The sequence below is a fragment of the Ovis canadensis genome, chromosome 2 (genome assembly GCF_042477335.2).
Source record: "Ovis canadensis isolate MfBH-ARS-UI-01 breed Bighorn chromosome 2, ARS-UI_OviCan_v2, whole genome shotgun sequence".
In the NCBI taxonomy this organism is placed as follows: Eukaryota; Metazoa; Chordata; class Mammalia; order Artiodactyla; family Bovidae; genus Ovis; species Ovis canadensis.
The window spans coordinates 125,306,182-125,326,558 of NC_091246.1; the positions used below are offsets into that span (position 1 = coordinate 125,306,182).

The window sequence follows — 20,377 nt, forward strand, 5'->3', positions numbered from 1 at the left end:
CTGCATATAAGTTAAATAACTCAGTCGTGTCCATCTCTTTGAGACCCCTTAGACTGTAGCCTACCAGGCTCCTCTGCCCATGGGATTTTCCAAGCAACAGTACTGGAGTGGATTGCCATTTCCTTCTCCAGGGGATCTTCCCAACCCAGGGCTTGAACCCGGGTTTCCCACATTGTAGACAGACGCTTTACCATCTGAGCCACCAGGGAAGTTGTTTGCATAGCAAATATTCAATAGGTTTCATAACAGCTGATGTTCTTAAAGTTAGTGAGTTACCTTCTATGTGAACCAGTAAAATACATCAATGACTAAAAATCTATGCAATTCCATGTATATTCATATATTTTTGCTTTGTAAAGTAAACATAAAAAAGCATCGTTGAATTTGTCATTGTATTTAATCAAGTCCATAGATATTTAGCTTCTAGATTAAAAAATGAAGCTTTCGTGAAAAGTGTGTATAATGCATTTGTATACTTATAATGTGGAAAAGTGTTAGTCGCTCACTTGTGTCTGACCCTTTGTGAACCCATGGACTGTAGCCCGCCAATCTTCTCTGTCCATGGGATTCTCCAGGCAAGAAAACGGGTGGTTGCCATACCCTTCTCCAGAGGATCTTCCCAACCCGGGGATCAAACCCCAGTATCCTGTGTTGCAGGCAGATTCTTTACCATCTGAGCTATCAGGGAAATCTATTCTTATGAAATGTATGTGTAATTATATTTTTATGTTGGTAAATGATAATTTAGCCTTTATTAATGGCCTCAAAGAGTTGGACACGACTGAGCGACTGAACTGAACTGAACTGAACTGAATGGCCAACTTAGAAGGCTAAATGATAGCTCTCATGTATATTAAATGCAACAGAAATAACAATTCTCTGGATAGTGTTTTCTTCACAAAAACAAATTCAAAATGAATGTGGAGAAACTTATATTCAAAAAATAAATTCTATGCTATTTTTGTCGAGCTAGCTTTTAGAATCATTGAGATGTGTTTCAGGAGCTCTGTGTTTCTTTGATACATAATGCTATTTTACTATTTCTATAAAAATAAGTTAAATTTTCCTAATTCTGGTTTTAGTATTTGTTTTATTCCCAAATATACATCTTTTGGTCTTGCCATTATAGTTTATAGTTGCATGGAAATAGATGGTGCTATTTATTGGGATGTATGTGGATATTGGAATCTGCTCTGAAAGTATTTTATGTATATTATTTTTCTACTGGAACAGCATAAAACATACTTCTAATTTAAGAGGGAATCATTCATATTGCTCTCTTACATTTAATGCCTGATATTGAACTTACTCTTTTTTTCAGCCTGAATTATAGTTCTAAAACAAATAGATTCTTAGTACTTTATTTTCCATTTTAAAGTTTCCCTCAAACTGTGGTTAGGGAGTGGACAGAAAACTATTATGACATTCTTTATGTTTTCTAGTCTGTTTGAGAGGCCATAAACGACAAAACTTCAGTAGTTTCGTTTATGGAAGTCAATTGAAAAAATAATGGCCTAGTAATTTAGTCACAAATTCAGTCTTATAAAAGAGTGTTGCAGAGATGGTATTTTTATTTTAATATTAAAACAATTCTATTTTCAGAACAAAGTTAATAGATTTTAAGGGATTAAGTCATAGTTTTAATCTGAATTTTTCCAGTGACTTAAGGTTTCCCACTTCACCTCCCAATTAGTAGAATGTAAATCTCATTTCCAGATCTTCTTGAGAAGGTATTAAGGAGGAACTAAAAGTAATTTCCTGTTTCATTAACCCCTTGCACAATATTGTAAGATGAACAGTGCTAACTGAGCAATTAAACTTGCATTTCTGAGTGACTAGGCCATATGTCCTGGCATTGAGGGAGCATAAAAATTCAATAAAATGTAAGGGTATTTCTATAATTCTGTGAGCAGAATCTATCTTGTGTCATTTTGTGAGTGTAATTTTCTGTTGAAATGAAATACTGGTGACTTTCAGAAAGAAGTTTTACTAAACAAAAGTAAATGTCATGAAGGAAACATTTTATAAACACGGCATCGAATAAGAGTGGATTCATGCTGCTTTTCAAGTGAAAGACTGTAGTCATAAAAAATTAAGCTTCTGAAGTACTCAGACCCTCAGTTATTTTATTTTCCTTTGATTGCTTCCAACCTGGGCTTCTACAATCAAAAGTAAAGAGGATCAGTTGAATAAATGATCCAGTTCGTTACATCAAAGCATCTGAAAGATTTACAAATATTCCTGGATAACTCAGGATAATATGATTAAATGATTATGTCTGGATTTACATGGAGTACCTTTCTTCCCTATATTCCACTGTGGTTCAGATCTACATGAGGTCAAAGAAATAGCAGAGATGGTGATTGTTTCTTGTATGGCTTCTATCTAGTGGTTAGAACGATGATTCAAAGTAAGACCAGTGATAAAAAGATAAATTAGTGTATCTGAATAATTTTAATTTTCCAATGCCTATTGATATAAAAGTTCCTATTTACTTTTTGAGATGTAATTGACATGTAACATTGGGTACATTTAAAATGCGTAGTGTGATTGGATACATTTATATTATATTCCAACTTAAAGAATGACTATTAAGAGTCACTGTGGGCACTGAATTATGTACTCTGGGTTGCTTTCCTTCTTAGGCTTTATATCCTTTATATCAGACCAGTATTAAGAATTGATAGCCACAGAATTTTTTAAGAACAGCTTCATTAAGGTATAATAGACAAATAAAGTATATATATTTAAGGTATACAACTTGATGTTTTTGATAGTCACACGTTTTTTTGAGTCAAATTTGAATAAAATATGTCAAGTCTATTTTACATAATAATGCTATGTACTTTGTTTTGACATCACACCATTGAGAGGCAAAAAGCAAAACTGTGCACATGTCCACATATTCTGATTTGTAATACAATGGGCAGCATGTGAATGTCTGTGAGACTGAGTTCATTTTCCTTGAGTTTCAGCTTTAGCTGTTGTCTCTTATTGCAAATAAATATTAGTATTACTTTTACTCAGGTTTGTGTTCACTCACCTTTATCCTTCACTCAGAAAGAGCGTTGGCTTCCTTGCTTGAAGTCAATCCCTTGTGCTAAATAATTGACTAGATAATAAGCACATTTTTTTACAGTCCCAGGCATTAGAGTGGATTTCATCTTGATCAGCAAATTGAGCACACAATGGCCAGGTAAACAGAACCAGTCTTGAACAATCTTAACGTACTCTACTTTCTCCATCCAAAATACTGTGTCCATCCTCAGTGAAAGATCTTTAATCTGCCATAACAAGATTTGGAGTTTATGTTGCTGTTACTAGAAAGGCAGCTCTAATATTTTTTTTCCTCCAGAAAATGAAAAACAGAACTCATTTTCTGACTATATGTCTTAAAGCAAAGAAAATGGAGCCTGTCTCTGTTCAGTGCAATAGCTGGTAAAGAAGTGTTGACTTGCTGCAGTATTTCTGCAAGATAATTTATTTGTTGCTTTAGAAAGAAATTCTGTTTCCATTAAAATTATGTCTCTGGGTAGGTGATTCATAAGCAGAGGACCTGGAAGTGGATTCAGTCTCTTGAGCCTATTTGCATTCTTAATCGTACACAGCTGCTGAGTTGATGGAGGATTTTAGACTTTTCAAAGCAGAAAAAATCTTACCTTCTTCAATTAAAATGTTAGATCATGATCCATTAAACCAATACCAAGCAACATAATCCCTTAGAAAACTAAGTTTTGGAGAAGGTGACTATCCCACTCGTTATACAGTGAACCTCTTTTTATGTATTTGAGTTGGCTTTTAGTACATAATGATACAAACCAGCTGTAGCTATGTTTTGAGTGGTATAAATATTCCACTTCACCTCCTTATTCTTACACTTTTCAGGCTCAAGGCAAAGGATTTAAAAACTTTTCAGTTTCTTCTCATCATGCATTTCCTACAATTATTTGCCTTTTAAACTAAATAAACCTTTATAAAGAACCTTTTACAGAGATGCAGTTTGAATGCTGCATGATCAGTTGTGTCCAACTTTTCGACCCCATGCACTATAGCCCACCAGGCTCATTTGAAAGCTTACTTGAAGCAAAATAACCTAAAAATGATTGAAAAATATAATCATTTTCTTGACAATTTAGTGTAACCTTAAAGCATCTTGCTATAGTATAGCCATTAATAAACTTTCAAATGCATTTTCTTCTGGGGAAGAACTTGGCCAGCACAGACAATACAAGTTAAGACATGTTCAGTAGACATTTGGGTTGAAGCAGGCAAACTAATTATAATTCTTTTATCTTTGGGCTTGCAGGAAGTTATCCAGTTTCTTTAACCCCTATAAATTATAGCTCCATCTTTCTTGCTTTTGTGATGATTTGTCTATGGGCTCTTTGTCTGAATAATATTGAGATCTTACATCATCATTGATGAATTTCCCACACCTTAGAAACTGTGTTAACAAATTAATAGCTTTTTCTTGGCAACCTGTATTCGAATAACATCATGCACAAGTGATTTTTAATATATAAGCAATCCAATATAAACCAATTTTCAAGCAGTTTTCTTAGTCACATGGCTAGAGGTCAGAGTTGGGTCAATCATGTTTATAGAACTTTTTCTGTGCTGAAATTTTCTTCCAGTATCTCAAGGAGTACATTTTCTTGTGATGTTTAAGAAGGGGAATGAACTTGATTTTAGACTAAGGAAAAATGCAAGGATAATATTGTAATTTGTGTCAGGAAATAGGCACTAAACTAATTTTTAAGGTTTTAGCAATATGTGCTTTTTTTGGTGGCCTTGGCTATTTCTGAACATAGTCAGCTATTAGCAGTGTCTGAGATAAAATTATTTCAACAGTGCAGTCTACCAGGTCTTCATTTTATTTGTGAAATATATTGTTACCAAAAAGTACAGTGTTTTAGGAGAAATATATCTTAAAAAGCACTAATTGTGTGTTTTTAGAAGTATAGCTTAAAAATTACAATGAGATTGAAGTTAAAATTGGCAATTTCCAACACAGTATTGTTAACAGATTTTATTTGTTATATTGAACTTTTTTCTTTAATTAGTAATTCATTTTTTAAAAGATATAACATTAGCACTTAGAAATATGAAAATTAATTACTGTTTGTGAATATACTCTGATCTTAGCTGAAATAAGTTTTCTGCATATTTCCCCTTAATCATTGTATGATGTGGTTGCAAATGCTCTAGAAAGAACTAAGCTATTCATATTCATTGCTTTGAAAATAAATTAAGAATTTCAAATGATGCAACAAATTAATTTATTAGTCCAAAAAATAGTTCCTAAAGGGCCATAAGTGTTGACTAAGTTTTGGTAGTAGTTTTAGAAGTTATCAAAAAAACCTTGGGACAGCAGAGATTTTTGATTCGAATGCACTATAGCTCTACATTAGGTTCATGCTTATAGATACCCAGCTGGTTTTATATGCACTGTGAGCATGAAATCATGTGCAAGCATTTGTCTGTGTTAATTTAGCACAGTAGTATGTTACATATCTCTGCTTTATACTTTAACCAGGTTCTTTTGGGTTGCTATTTCTTGCCTATTGTCTCCCCACTGGCCAATATGTAGAATGTTCTATAGAGTGCAATAATCTTAAATTCTGTGACACTAAGCTTTGTTAAAGGGTAATTTAATTGCAATAGAATATCCTATGTCATTTTTCTTTTTTTTTTGGTGTGTGCTTCTTTTTCTTCATTTCTGTTCAATTAATTTGAATATTTTCTAGTTAGTAATAAATATATTGATAAAAACGGTCAATATCTATAGAGAAACCTCCTGTATGCAAACAGATTTATTTTGCTGGATTATCTGATATATTTTTTCACAGTTAACCTGTAAAATAGATACATTTATTATCGTTTTGTAGGCAAGAAAACTGAGACACACAGATATTAAATAATTCATCCAAAATTGTATACTTAGCAAATGGCAGAACCAATATTTGCATCCAGACGGTCTGTCTCCAGAGCCTTTGCTTAGGCTCTGTTAATAGGAAAAATTGAAAGGAAGTAAATATTTGATAATGAAATGAGTGTGAATCACCTGTGTTCTTAGACACAAAACATAAACAAGAAAAGCAAGTAATTTGGCTTAAAATAAAATAGTTTGTAAAAAGCAGAACACTCAAGTTTTACATTTCTTTTTAGAATTTCTTTTGGATAAAAAAGGCAGGACATACATGTAAATGAAAAACCAGACATTTAACAAAAATTGAAAATAACTATAATCCATCTGAAAAACACTGTTAGTACAAATACTATATCTCTGTAGGGCTTCTCAAGTGGCTCAGTGGTGAAGAATCTGCCTGCCAATACAAGAGACATGGGTTCAATTTCTGGGTTGGGAAGAAACTCTGGAGAGAAAACGGCAACCTTCTCTGGTATTCTTGCCTGGAAAACCCCATGGACAGAGGAGCCTGGTGGACTAAAGTCCATTGGGTGGCCAAGAATCAGACACGGCTGAGCACACGTGTACATATCTCTTTAGATACTCTATATGTATATATTTTATATATTATTGATGTTTTACAAATACAGAACCTTGCCATGTATGTTTTATAATTTGCAGTATTTTCTCAAACATTTCATTATGTCAGAACAGCTCAGACTGATACGTAAACTTGGACAACTTAGGATAATGTGGTTAATTGATTTTGTTAATCTAAAGGCACTGGAGTGCCTTTCATTACTGCACACTTGTGGTTCTATTCTACATGAGATCAAGATGGTGATTGTATCTTATATGGAAGATAATTAGATGAATTTTTATATCTACTATACCTCTATTAACTAATTAGATTGTTTCAATTTTATTATAGCAAAAAGTGTGATTAATTACTAAAATGATATATATCTGAAAACATCTAAAAATGCAAAATATTTTAATATACTTATAGCATTATAAATAACATATTTATTTATATTTATTATATTTAATAATATATTATATATTTAATATAATTTATATATTTAATATAATTATATTATATTTATTATATAACTTATATTTATTATATTTAAGTAATAATATACTTAAAGTGTTATAAAACTTTATGCAGATATGCAGGTGACACCACCCTTATGGCAGAAAGCAAAGAGGAACTAAAGAGCCTTTTGATGAAAGTGAAAGAGGAGAGTGAAAAAGTTGGCTTAAAATTGAGCATTCAAAAAACTAAGATCATGGCATCTGGTCCCATCACTTCATGGCAAATAGATGGAGAAACATTGGAAACAGTGACGGACTGTATTGTTTTAGGATCCAAAATCACTGCAGATGGTTAGTGCATCCATGAAATTAAAAGACACTTGCTCCTTGGAAGAAAAGCTATGACCAGCCTAGACAACATATTATAAAGGAGAGACATTACCTTTCTGACAAAGGTCCATCTAGTCAAAGCTGTGGTTTTTCCAGTAGTCATGTATGGATATGATAGTTGGACCATAAAAAGACTGAGTGCTAAAAACTGATGCTTTTGAACTGTGTTGTTGGAGAAGACTCTTGAGAGTCCCTTGGACTGCAAGGAGATTGAGCCAGTCCATCCTAAAGGAAATCAGTCCTGAATATTCATTGGAAGGACTGATGCTGCAGCTGAAGCTCTATTACTTTCGCCACCTGATGTGAAGAGCTGACTCATTTGAAAAGACCCTGATGCTGGGAAATATTGAAGGCAAGAGGAGAAGGGGACGACAGAGGATGAGATCATTGGATGGCATCACCAAGTCAATGGACATGAATTTGAGCAAGCTCTGGGAGATGGTGAAGGACAGGAAGCATGGTGTGCTGCAGTCCATGGGGTCACAAAGAGTTGGACATGACTGAGTGACTGAACAACAACAAAAAGTATTATAAAAGTTTTATAACAAGCACATACACAATTTGGGGATATTTATTTTATTCCAAAGAGTTCTTTCACCCAAATTATTATTATTATTATTTTTTTAGTTTTTTATTTTTTAAATTTTAAAATCTTTAATTCTTACATGCATTCCCAAACATGAACCCCCCTCCCACCTCCCTCCCCATAACATCTCTCTGGGTCATCCCCATGCACCAGCCCCAAGCATGCTGCATCCTGCGTCAGACATAGACTGGCGATTCAATTCTTACATGATAGTGTACATGTTAGAATGTCATTCTCCCAAATCATCCCACCCTCTCCCTCTCCCTCTGAGTCCAAAAGTCTGTTATACACATCTGTGTCTCTTTCCCTGTCTTGCATACAGGGTCGTCATTGCCATCTTCCTAAATTCCATATATATGTGTTAGTATACTGTATTGGTGTTTTTCTTTCTGGCTTACTTCACTCTGTATAATCGGCTCCAGTTTCATCCATCTCATCAGAACTGATTCAAATGAATTCTTTTTTATGGCTGAGTAATATTCCATTGTGTATATGTACCACAGCTTTCTTATCCATTCATCTGCTGATGGACATCTAGGTTGTTTCCATGTCCTGGCTATTATAAACAGTGCTGCGATGAACATTGGGGTACATGTGTCTCTTTCAATTCTGGTTTCCTCGGTGTGTATGCCCAGCAGTGGGATTGCTGGGTCATAAGGTAGTTCTATTTGCAATTTTTTAAGGAATCTCCACACTGTTCTCCATAGTGGCTGTACTAGTTTGCATTCCCACCAACAGTGTAGGAGGGTTCCCTTTTCTCCACACCCTCTCCAGCATTTATTGCTTGCAGATTTTTGGATTGCAGCCATTCTGACTGGTGTGAAGTGGTACCTCATTGTGGTTTTGATTTGCATTTCTCTAATAATGAGTGATGTTGAGCATCGTTTCATGTGTTTGTTAGCCATCCATATGTCTTCTTTGGAGAGATGTCTATTTAGTTCTTTGGCCCATTTTTTGATTGGGTCGTTTATTTTTCTGGAATTGAGCTGCATAAGTTGCTTGTATATTTTTGAGATTAGTTGTTTGTCAGTTGCTTCATTTGCTATTATTTTCTCCCATTCAGAAGGCTGTCTTTTCACGTTGCTTATATTTTCCTTTGTTGTGCAGAAGCTTTTAATTTTAATTAGATCCCATTTGTTTATTTTTGCTTTTATTTCCAGAATTCTGGGAGGTGGATCATAGAGGATCCTGCTGTGATTTATGTCTGAGAGTGTTTTGCCTATGTTCTCCTCTAGGAGTTTTATAGTTTCTGATCTTACATTTAGATCTTTAATCCATTTTGAGTTTATTTTTGTGTGCGGTGTTAGGAAGTGATCTAGTTTCATTCTTTTACAAGTGGTTGACCAGTTTTCCCAGCATAGTTCTGGAAGTTTTGGCCACAGCAATCAGAGCAGAAAAAGAAATAAAAGGAATCCAAATTGGAAAAGAAGAAGTAAAACTCTCACTGTTTGCAGATGACATGATCCTCTACATGGAAAACCCTAAAGACTCCACCAGAAAATTACTAGAGCTAATCAATGAATATAGTAAAGTTGCAGGATATAAAATCAACACACAGAAATCCCTTGCAATCCTATACACGAATAATGAGAAAGTAGAAAAAGAAATTAAGGAAACAATTCCATTCACCATTGCAACGAAAAGAATAAAATACTTAGGAATATATCTACCTAAAGAAACTAAAGACCTATATATAGAAAACTATAAAACACTGATGAAAGAAATCAAAGAGGACACTAATAGATGGAGAAATATACCATGTTCATGGATTGGAAGAATCAATATAGTGAAAATGAGTATACTACCCAAAGCAATTTACAAATTCAATGCAATCCCTATCAAGCTACCAGCCACATTTTTCACAGAACTAGAACAAATAATTTCAAGATTTGTATGGAAATACAAAAAACCTCGAATAGCCAAAGCAATCTTGAGAAAGAACGATGGAACTGGAGGAATCAACTTGCCTGACTTCAGGCTCTACTACAAAGCCACAGTCATCAAGACAGTATGGTACTGGCACAAAGACAGACATATAGATCAATGGAACAAAATAGAAAGCCCAGAGATAAATCCACACATGTATGGTCACCCAAATTATTGTATCTACTAGCTTGCTTTCCATCTTGCTTTTGAAATTATATGCTAATTATGGACCTTGTATCTGTGAGACATAGTTCTAGAGAAAGAGGGGGGGAAAAGCCCATTTCTTTCTACTGTATTAGTGGTTTCCAAATTTACTGCATGTGCCCTAGTGGGGTATTCTACAAAAGAAAGAAAATTTTAGAAAGGCGCAAACTGAGAATGAGAGAGGTTTAAATAATCTGACATCACACACTAGCTTTATCATCTAGTATACTTACTATTGGGCTTTCCCCATGGCTCAGCGGTAAAGAATCCTCCTGCCAATGCAAAAGACACCAGCTCAATCCCTGGGTCAGGAAGATCCCCTGGAGAAGGAAATGGCAACACATTCCAACTTTCTTGCCTGGGAAATCCCATGGACAGAGCAGCCTGGTGGCCTATAGTTCATGGGTTGCAAAAGAGTCAGACACAATTTAGTGACTAAATAACAGCAACATTTACCATTAAGAACATATCTATAAATTTCTTAAATTTTAAAGAGTTTAATAAAGCTTCCCTGATGGCTCAGATGGTAAAGAATCTGCCTGCAATGCTGGAGACCCAGCTTCTATCCCTGGGTTGGGGAAGATCCTCTGGAGAAGGGAATGGCAACCCACTTCAGTATTCTTGCCTGAAGAATTCCATGGACAGAAGAGCCTGGCAAGCTGCAGTCTATCGGGTAGGAAAGAGTTGGACATGCCTGAGCTACTAACACACGCAAAGCTGATGCCAGTAAGAAACTGGGACCAAATTGTAATAAAGTATCCTATAGCAGGACAAAATATCAAAAAGAGATATTTGAGTACATTTCTCACTCAAGTATTCTAATTCCTATCTAGTAGATGTTTTATATATATTCTTTGTTACTAGTATATTCTAAATGCCAACAAAACAGCAACAAATCATGTAGCTACCACTTTTCATGCAAAATTATGAAATTAACCAATAACCTCTTAAGAATGGCATTCTATACTACCTTTGCTGAACTTTCACTTAGAGATTTTCCTAAAACTGTTAATTAAAACAATTTAGTAGTGGCAAGAAATTCCAAGTTGCACCTGGCATCTCTAAGATAAAAACCAAAGGAGAACTTTTGGAGCTAATTGATACTTTTATCATATGTGTGATGAAGAACAAGTGTTCACCTAGAAGTGGTTTGGGAAAATAGAAGAGAAGAGACTAAAGCTTAGTCTACAAACTGTAATGTAAAATTGGAACTATTAATTGATGAAAATTCTTTCATTGCTTTCCAGCTTACATTATGCTTTTCTTTATAAATTCATTTCATTCTAATTCATTATGTAAAAATTATCATTGTTCATAGAGTCATGAAAAGTGTGGAAAAATCTTAAGTGATGTTAAAAAGTGTTCAAAAAACTATGACATAGAACTTGTCAGCATCTTATTGTACTCTAAGAGAATAACAAATTCTGGAGCTGCTATAAACCATCTCATGAAAAGACAGACCTAAAATGAGTGACTAAAATAAAGTGTGTAAATCAAGACTAGTTACTGTTCAGTGCAGTTTAGAGTAGGTTCAGTATCATGAACACAATGTGACTATCTGGGATGGGAACCATTTCTTAATTAGGTATTCTGTGTGGAGAAGGAAATGGCAACCCACTCCAGTGTTCTTGCCTGGAGAATCCCAGGGACGGGGGAGCCTGGTGGGCTGCTGTCTATGGGGCTGCACAGAGTCGGACACGAATGAAGCGACTTAGCAGCAGCAGCAGCAGCTTTCTGTGAGCATCATCTCATTTTGTTGGACACCTTTCCCCCTACCTCCTTGACTCTCAATCTTTGTGCCTTACAAGCCTGTAAAAGAGGAAAATGTTTTATGAGTCTCTGACTTTGTCATGTGATTAGTTTGCTGAGTTTGCTTTGTTATAACAGAATACCTTAGACTAGGTGGCTTAAACAGCAAACCTGTGTATCTGACAGTTTCAGAGACTGAAATTTGAGATCAGTGTGTCAGCATGGTTGGATTCTTGGGTGAAGGTCCTCTTCCTGGTTTGCAGACAACCATCTTCTCATTGTGTTTTCATATGGCAGAGAACAGAGAGGGGAACCAAGTTCTCTTGTCTCTCTTTATGTGGGCACCAATCCCATCATGTGGATTTCACACTCATGACCTAATTAGCTCCTAATATCTCCATCTCCAAATAATATCACATCGGGGATTAGGAGTTTCAACATAAATTAATAAAGTCTGGAGGGACATGATCATCTTATCCATTGCATAACCCTTCCACGCTTATTTGTGTTTTAAAGAACATGTGTATGAAGAACCTTAAAGGAATTTATTTTTTTAGAAGCTTCTTGATATTCCTTAGTCTTATCACATAAATATCTCTCTTAGAGAATCACCTTCTGCAGCTGCTTTAAGCTTGACATTGTCTAGGAACAACTTAACTTTTCCATAAGAGGGATAAACCTTTGGAAAAAAAAAAAGCGCAGTAATGACTAGTAGCAATTATAAAGATTGGTTGCTTATCAATCTTTGCTTTATTAAGGATTGCTTATTGGTTGCTTGTGATTGGGAGGTGTGCCCAAGAGGAGGCCTAATATAGTTTCTGATTAATATAGTTCAGCAAAGGGAACTTGCCTACTCAGCATAGGGAAATATAAAAAATATGGCTGAGAAAGAGCGAAAATTAAGTGGGCAGAATGTCTTTTCATGCATGAACAGCAGGCAGGCAGTGTGGAGCTAGTGTGTGGTGAAGGCCTTACATGTCTTGAAGGGTCAAATAATATTTCTTGCCACTGTAACTGAGAAATATTAAGGGATTTTTTGCATAAAAGTTCATTTCTTTCGGCATTCTAGGAATGGCAGACCAAAGAGAAGCTATAAGAATGGAGGGGTAAGAACTAGTTATTAAAAGAACCACTTATCACTTTATGACTAATGTTTTTTGGTAGATTAGGAGTTTGTTTGCATCACTGTTGTCCAGGGGAATCCAACTTCAAATCTCTCTGCTATAAACAACATTCCTTAAGCCATGAACCCATCCTGTCAACCATCAGACATTATACAGATGCTGCTTTGACAATGACTCACATTCCCTTTCTGGGTGGAAATGAAAGTCTTGTAAAATTTAAGCAGATAGTTAGGCTGGAAAGATACGTCTCTGTAGTTCTAGCCAGTGTTCAAGCTGATGAAAATAGTTTAAAAATGAATTAATGGGACTGTGTAAAACCTTTAAAGTATGAAAATTTTCATTTACTATAAAATAGCATGTTGTCTAATCCTATTTTGTTGTTAGTTTTATTTTAATTTACAATTAATGTTATGAATAAACATCAATGTTGCCAGACCCAAGACTGGAAAATCGTAGTACCTTTACACATAGGCAGTGAAGTCCCAGCTGGAACCAACTTCTTTTTGTATTTTTCTGTAAAAAAATTGGAAGATTTAAAAAATGTGTCCCAAATGTGGGAGACTGTGAGTTCCAGGGTCACACATATGGTGTTGAATTGACATTGCTAATTGGGAGCAAATTGGACTTATTTTAGTCTATTTATTCTTACAATTATATTTCTCATTTGTGGTAGAGTTCTGTTTAGCAAACAGGAGTAATGAGACTACAAGGGCAACCCAGATGTAACTAGCATACAGTACCCCACTTCCTTTTTTTTTTTTGATAGATATGGAATATCTTAAATTAATTCCTCTTGCTTGATGACAGTACTCTCAAGGTAGGTACTGAAGCTGTTCAGGTGAGCAAATAATTTATGACCAGACCAAATACAAAGAGAGGATGCTAAACAAAACTTCTGAGCAGGGTTAGAAAATAGTTGCTGCTTTAAGTGATTCCCAGCAGATTGGGCCACATGAAAAGTGAGATTTATTGTTGCTAATGACTCCTACTAACACTGCAGTGAGTTCTCACTCTGTCTTACCCCTTCCTTCCCCCCACTCTGCTGCACGGCTTGGTCCAAGCAGTTTTCAGTCTGGAAGAGATGGGAGGGAGGGGGACTACTCTCCTGGTGGTAAACTCAGATGGTTTGCTTCTTTAGATCAGGAGATGTGGAAGCACATTGATCCTGTAAAGTTGAAGGACCAAGGAAGACACAGTCTTTACCATTAGAGGTAGGAAAATGCAAACCCTGATTTTGTTTTTAAGAGTTAAAGAAGAGGGAGAGATAATCATTTGATGTGAACGTTGAAGTTTGAGACAACCAAGAGCACAGAGGGACAGTGCCTGGACTGTTGAGGGTATGGTCAAAGTCAGTATGACATTTTTGAGGAAGTATTCCCTGACTTTTTTACATGAATTTCTAGTTCTGTTGGAATCCCAAGATCTATCAACAGAGTTGTAAACAAACTCTGTCTTGGTACTGCATTGGTTTTTCACATTTGCAAATTTTTCTTTCCAGGTTTATGTGGAATTTTGAGTGGTTGAATCAAGCTCAGTGCCTAACTTTTAAGACATCTTATAACCTCATACATAAAAGTAAAAGTGGTTCTGTACTTTCCAGTATTAAATTTTCTCAAATTATTTCAGTTTTAAAATGGGAATGAAGGAATATTATAATGTACTGACATGACAAGGAAATTTTTAATAAAGATTAAGCTAATATCTCAGCTGAGCATCAATAACTTACATAGACTAGTTACCTAATGGGAACACCATTTCAACATGATGTCAAACTTAGTAACATTGAGATGTACAGTTAACGTGAGGAAACCATATCTGTTTAAATGGAAAAATTAGTGACCTATTAGCAATAGCATCAACAACAAGTTATATCACCCCAGTCGCCCTAGTTCTGCTTTTTGTGACCCTGAACCATCAGCCTTTGTCTAAGGAGCTACCAAATTCATTACTTTTGTGAAATGAGAGAAACAGGTTCGCATTCAAAGTTTGTCATCATCAGTGGGATGATAGCCACAAGTAAGGGATGTTCTCCATAATTCTCACTGTCATGCCACCTAGGAAATTTTTCAGGTCTAAACGGAATGTCCTATAGAGCATGTCTGTCAGATGTTGTATATAGAACACAGGGAATGTCCTACCATCCTACCTCCATTTCAGATCTAAACCTCAATCTGTCTTAAAAGATCCAACCAAATATGAGTCTTAGAGCATTTGTTACTTTCAAAGTAGTTTAAAAAAAAATCTTTGAAAATAGCAACCACCAATTTTCCTAATGACTTACCTGTTAAGCCAACTTTAATAAACTCACATTTAAACTAAACAGACTTGACCAAAAGGAAAACTTTATTACTTTAAGAAATTAGCTTCTATCAATACAGTGATTATCTTACCCCCAGGTGATGGTTTCAGAGCATGGCAATAGTTCAGTTTTAATGAATTCCAAAAATCAATTACCAGTGCTTTATTACTTTGTTATAAATGGCTCAATTTGTTAAATAAATCCAAGAAATGGCTTCCAAGTACTGAATACCTTTTTTTGTGTGTGTGTATTCATTTAGACTATAAAGAAAAGACTACAGTTGGAAACTGGTTATTTAGATCATTAAACAATCTTGGATACAGGAAAGCATAGTCCATACCACATGCTCCTGTGACCTTTGAGAGCAAAGCAGCCAACAGTAAGTATTTGGATAGCTTATTATCCCAACTTTTTATGCCGGATTTTTCTGTCTGTAGCCCTTACCTCATAACCTTATTTTCCCCCTTCCTTTATTCCAACCCCATGGCCCTGCTTTGCTAGGCAGCAGCAGCAAGATTTGACTTTATTCACATTAATTCTAACTTGTCTTCTGTTCCCTGCTTTTGGGGTCTTTTCTCCATTAGGACATGTGGACAGTCAAGTTTACCTTTCCTCTTTGGTCCGGCAGAAGTTTTGCTCAAATTTGGTAGTTTCAATCATCTTGACATTTTAACTAGAAATAAATATTTTATTTACTAGATCTGTTTTCGTCCCTCTGCAAACCATTTTAGTGACTCTTGAGTCATACCACATACTTGCATTCTGCTCTGACTGTGTGTATTTTAGCTTGAAGGACCAAGCCATCTGGGTGTGTGCTATTGCGGTCTGTGCTGGTGAGTTCCTAGGCCTGGGGTTGCTAAGCTGGTGAACCTGTAGTTAAGCACAGAGTGATCCTCTGGGGACACATTTTACAACATTATGCTTTCTTTAGGCAACGTTTGGGGCTGGAATTTACAGACTTGGGGCATGCCCCGGAGAACCAGGAGGTCCATAAGAGTTCACATCTGTCCACGACTCTGTCATCTTGTTCATTAGAATAGATAGACTGGTTTGCCTCCCCTGATGAAGGTGTTTTCACAATTCAAAATACTTCACAGTATTTCCAGGTTTCATGAAATTTAATGAGAGATAAAATGTGTTGATGAAATCTAGCTTCTTAATGCAATAATATCTTCTTTTCAGTTTTCAGATATATTTAGAATTACTAAAAACTCATTAATGTTGGCAGGTCATTAGTTAAAATTTCCCAGTTGCAGTCATCTTCAGTTCAGATTGGAATAGCAGTTGTTTTCATTAATGATCCAATTAATGATCACGGTATATATGTGTTTGAGGTGTGAGGATTAGGAGCTCTAGCTGATTGTATTTTCTTCTCCTGAGGAGTAAGCAATAATGTCACAGACCCTTTACAAATTTTGAGCAGATTGTACTTGGTTGTAAAGCCAAATTGTGTTTTTCCAACCTAAAATTTATAGAGTTTTATAAATATTGGACTGACAGTAAGGATTTGGGCATTTTAAAGACACCAGATCAGATAAATTCTCTGAGGGAGAAGGTAAGAAATCTTGGAAAAAATTCCTAGAATCTTTGCCAATTTGTTCATAATGATTTCATTAAAAAGTTTATTTTTATACTATGATGAATAAAATGTTTCCATATTTGAGTTTCCATATTTCTCTCAGCATGTTACTTCCCAAAAGTAATTTATTAAAAACTCTTTTAAAATAACATAAAGCTATCATAGATTTAAGGGACTAGATCTGATAGACAGAGTGCCTGATGAACTATGGACAGGGTTCATGACATTGTACAGGATAAAGGGAGCAAGACTGTCCCCAGGAAAAAGAAATGTAAAACAGCAAAATGGCTATCTGAGGAGGCCTTACAAATAGCTGTGAAAAGAAGAGAAGCCAAAAGCAAAGGAGAAAAGGAAAGATATACCCATTTGAATGCAGAATTCCAAAGAATAGCAAGGAGAGATAAGAAAGCCTTCCTCAGTGATCAGTGCAAAGAAATAGAGGAAGACAATAGAATGAGAAAGACTAGAGATCTCTTCAAGAAAATTAGACATACCAAGGGAACATTTCATGCAAAGATGAGCTCAATAAAGGACAGAAATAGTATGGACCTAACAGAAGCAGAAGATATTAAGAAAGGGTGGCAAGAATACGCAGAGGAACTATACAAAAACGATTTCACAACCCAGATAATCACGATGGTGTGATCACTCACCTAGAGCCAGACATCCCGGAATGTGAAGTCAAGTGGGCCTTAGGAAACATCACTATGAAAAAAAAGAAAAGGAAGCATCACAGCAGACAAAACTAATGGAGGCGAAGGAATTCCAGTTGACCTATTTCAAATCCCTAAATGATGTTGCTGTGAAAGTGCTACACTCAATATGTCAACAAATTTGGAACATGCAGCAGTGGCCACAGGGCAGAAAAGGTCAGTTTTCATTCCAATCCCTAAGAAAGGCAATGCCAAAGAATGCTCAAACTACTGCACAATTGCACTCACCTCACACACCAGTAAAGTAATCCTCAAAATTCTCCAAGCCAGGCTTCAACAACTCGTGAAACGTGAATTTCCAGATGTTCAAGCTGGATTTAGAAAAGGCAGAGGAACCAGAGATCAAGTTGCCAATATCCATTGGATCATAGAAAAACCAAGAGAGTTCCAGAAAAACATCTATTTCTGCCTTATTGACTATGCCAAAGCCTTTGACTGTGTGGATCATAGTAAACTGTGGAAAATTCTCAAGAGATGGGAATACCAGACCACCTGACCTGCCTCTTGAGAAACCTGTATTCAGGTCAGGAAGCAACAGTTAGAATTGGACATGGAACAACAGACAGGTTCCAAATAGGAAAAGGAGTACGTCAAGGCTGTACATTGTCACCCTGCTGATTTAACTTATATGCAGAGTACATCATGAGAAACGCTGGGCTGGAGGAAGCACAAGCTGGAATCAAGATTGCCAGGAGAAATATCAATAACCTCAGATATGCAGATGACACCATCCTTATGGCAGAAAGTGAAGAAGAACTAAAGAGCCTCTTGATGAAAGTGAAAGAGGAGAGTGAAAAAGTTGCCTAAAATTCAACAATCAGAAAACGAAGATCATAGCATCTGGTCCCATCACTTCATGGGAAATAGATGGGGAAACAGTGGAAACAGTGTCAGACTTTATTTTGGGGGGCTCCAAAATCACTGCAGATGGTGATTTTAGCCATGAAATTAAAAGATGCTTGCTCCTTGGAAGAAATTTTATGACCAACCTTGACAGCATATTTAAAAGCAGAGACATTACTTTGCCAACAAAGTTTCGCCTAGTCAAGGCTATGGTTTTTCCAGCAGTCATGTATGGATGTGAGAGTTGGACTGTGAAGAAAGCTGAGTGCCGAAGAATTGATGCTTTTGAACTGTGGTGTTGGAGAAGACTCTTGAGAATCTCTTGGACTGCAAGGATATCCAACCAGTCCATCCTAAAGGAGATCAGTCCTGGGTGTTTGTTGGAAGGACTGATGCTAAAGCTGAAACTCCAGTACTTTGGCCACCTCATGTGAAGAGTTGACTCATTGGAAAAGACTCTGATGCTAAGAGGGGTTGGGGTCAGGAGAAGGAGATGACAGAGGATGAGATGGCTGGATTGCATCACCGCCTCGATGGACATGAGTTTGAGTGAACTCTGGGAGTTGGTGATGGACAGGGAGGCCTGGCGTGCTGCCATTCATGGGGTCGCAAAGAGTTGGGCATGCTTGAGTGACTGAACTGAACTGAACTGAACCCTTCAAGTCCATTTATTATTTAAAGATTAGCCTGGAGTCCTTAGGTATGTGTATTTCTTGTCATAGTGTTTAGTGACTGTTCCCCTAGTCTCCTCTAAATGTTAACAGAGATACTCAAGTCAGAAAGAAGAGAGGAATGAAGTTAGGAAAATAGAAGAAGAACTAACCCCCCTTTTGGCCTTGAGCTTAGGTACACAGAAGGGATAACAAGAGGGAGAATATGGAGCCAGATAAATACTTGGCCTGATTTTCCCTCGCATGGCTTTTGAGAGAGTTTGGGCAACTAGGATTTCAGTGGCATGTGACTCTTCCTTGCTGTCCTGACCAGCACTGAAGGAGGCTGAGCAGAGAGGTCCTGATCAACACGGAGAAGGGAGTAGGTTGGACACTAACATGAGAGACAGCGAGGTGAGGTGATTGACCCCGCAGCAGGGGCTGAGAAGAAGCCATCAGGCCAGGGGACTGTATGGAGGCAGTAGGGAAAACCACAAGTGTGAAGTCAATAAAGATCGCGGGAAAGCTGAATTGGAAAGAGAAAGAAGCTAGTTTCTTCTGGGAACAAAATTCAAGCCAAAGGAATAGACCATAAGTTTTCTGGCTGTAATTTGTAGCAACAGAGGCCAGGGCAGCAAACTATCACTCAGAGGACAGGAGACCTCAGTTTAGACACCAGCAGCACCAGTGCAAGGACTGGCGTGAGGCTGGTGGCCACTTCATCCCAGCACCAAGAGACTATAATGCCTAAAATGATATGACATCACTGGGGGTTGAGTAAGATAAGAGGCTCTTGTGAGACAGAATTTTTATCCATATGGAAGACTGAGCATTACTTGAAGGGAATGTTAAATGACCTGATTGGATCAGAAATCTCTCAGAAACCCGCTAGGTATTACGTGCAGAAAAAGGAAGCTGGACAGATTGCTTTTAGGCAAAATAAGGAACTTAAGTTTTTGCTGCACATCTGAGTTTTAACGTCTGTTACATTTTATAAACCTGTTTTCCTTGCTTGACTTCAAAAGGAAAATACTGGCCAAGAAACTCTCTGGGGTTCCTTCTAGCTTTAAATACTACGGTTTCAGCACATTTGCAGTATTTGTCAAACTCTTCTAGCAGCTTCCTTAGAGGTTTTCCTCTCACCAATCATCTTTCCTTCCATACTCTGTCTCCTGGGTTGGAACAGGAACACACTTTCGTAAATGCCTCTTTATTTATATTATTTCCCTGGTCTGAAGCACAGAGTCTTGGAACAGATTAAAACTCCTTTTAGGGATCTTAACATTGCCTATTGTCTGTTTTGTTTGAGGCCCTTTGCAGGGTCAAATGTATTTACCATATGTTGAAAACAGTTGATTCTCCTGGTCT

General features: G+C 36.5%; 1 long non-coding RNA gene across 2 annotated transcripts in view; it reads left to right on the plus strand.

Moving 5' to 3' along the window:
- LOC138433779 (uncharacterized) overlaps positions 1–20,377 on the plus strand; it is a 195,609-nt gene that overhangs the window by 22,298 nt on the left and 152,934 nt on the right. The window contains exons 2-3 of one of the 2 annotated variants that reach the window (XR_011254461.1): positions 14,064–14,136; positions 15,484–15,603. The exons of the other annotated variant lie outside the window; for it this stretch is intronic. This is a non-coding gene — a long non-coding RNA (uncharacterized lncRNA). The remainder of the gene's footprint in view (positions 1–14,063; positions 14,137–15,483; positions 15,604–20,377) is intronic. 2 annotated transcript variants of the gene reach the window in all.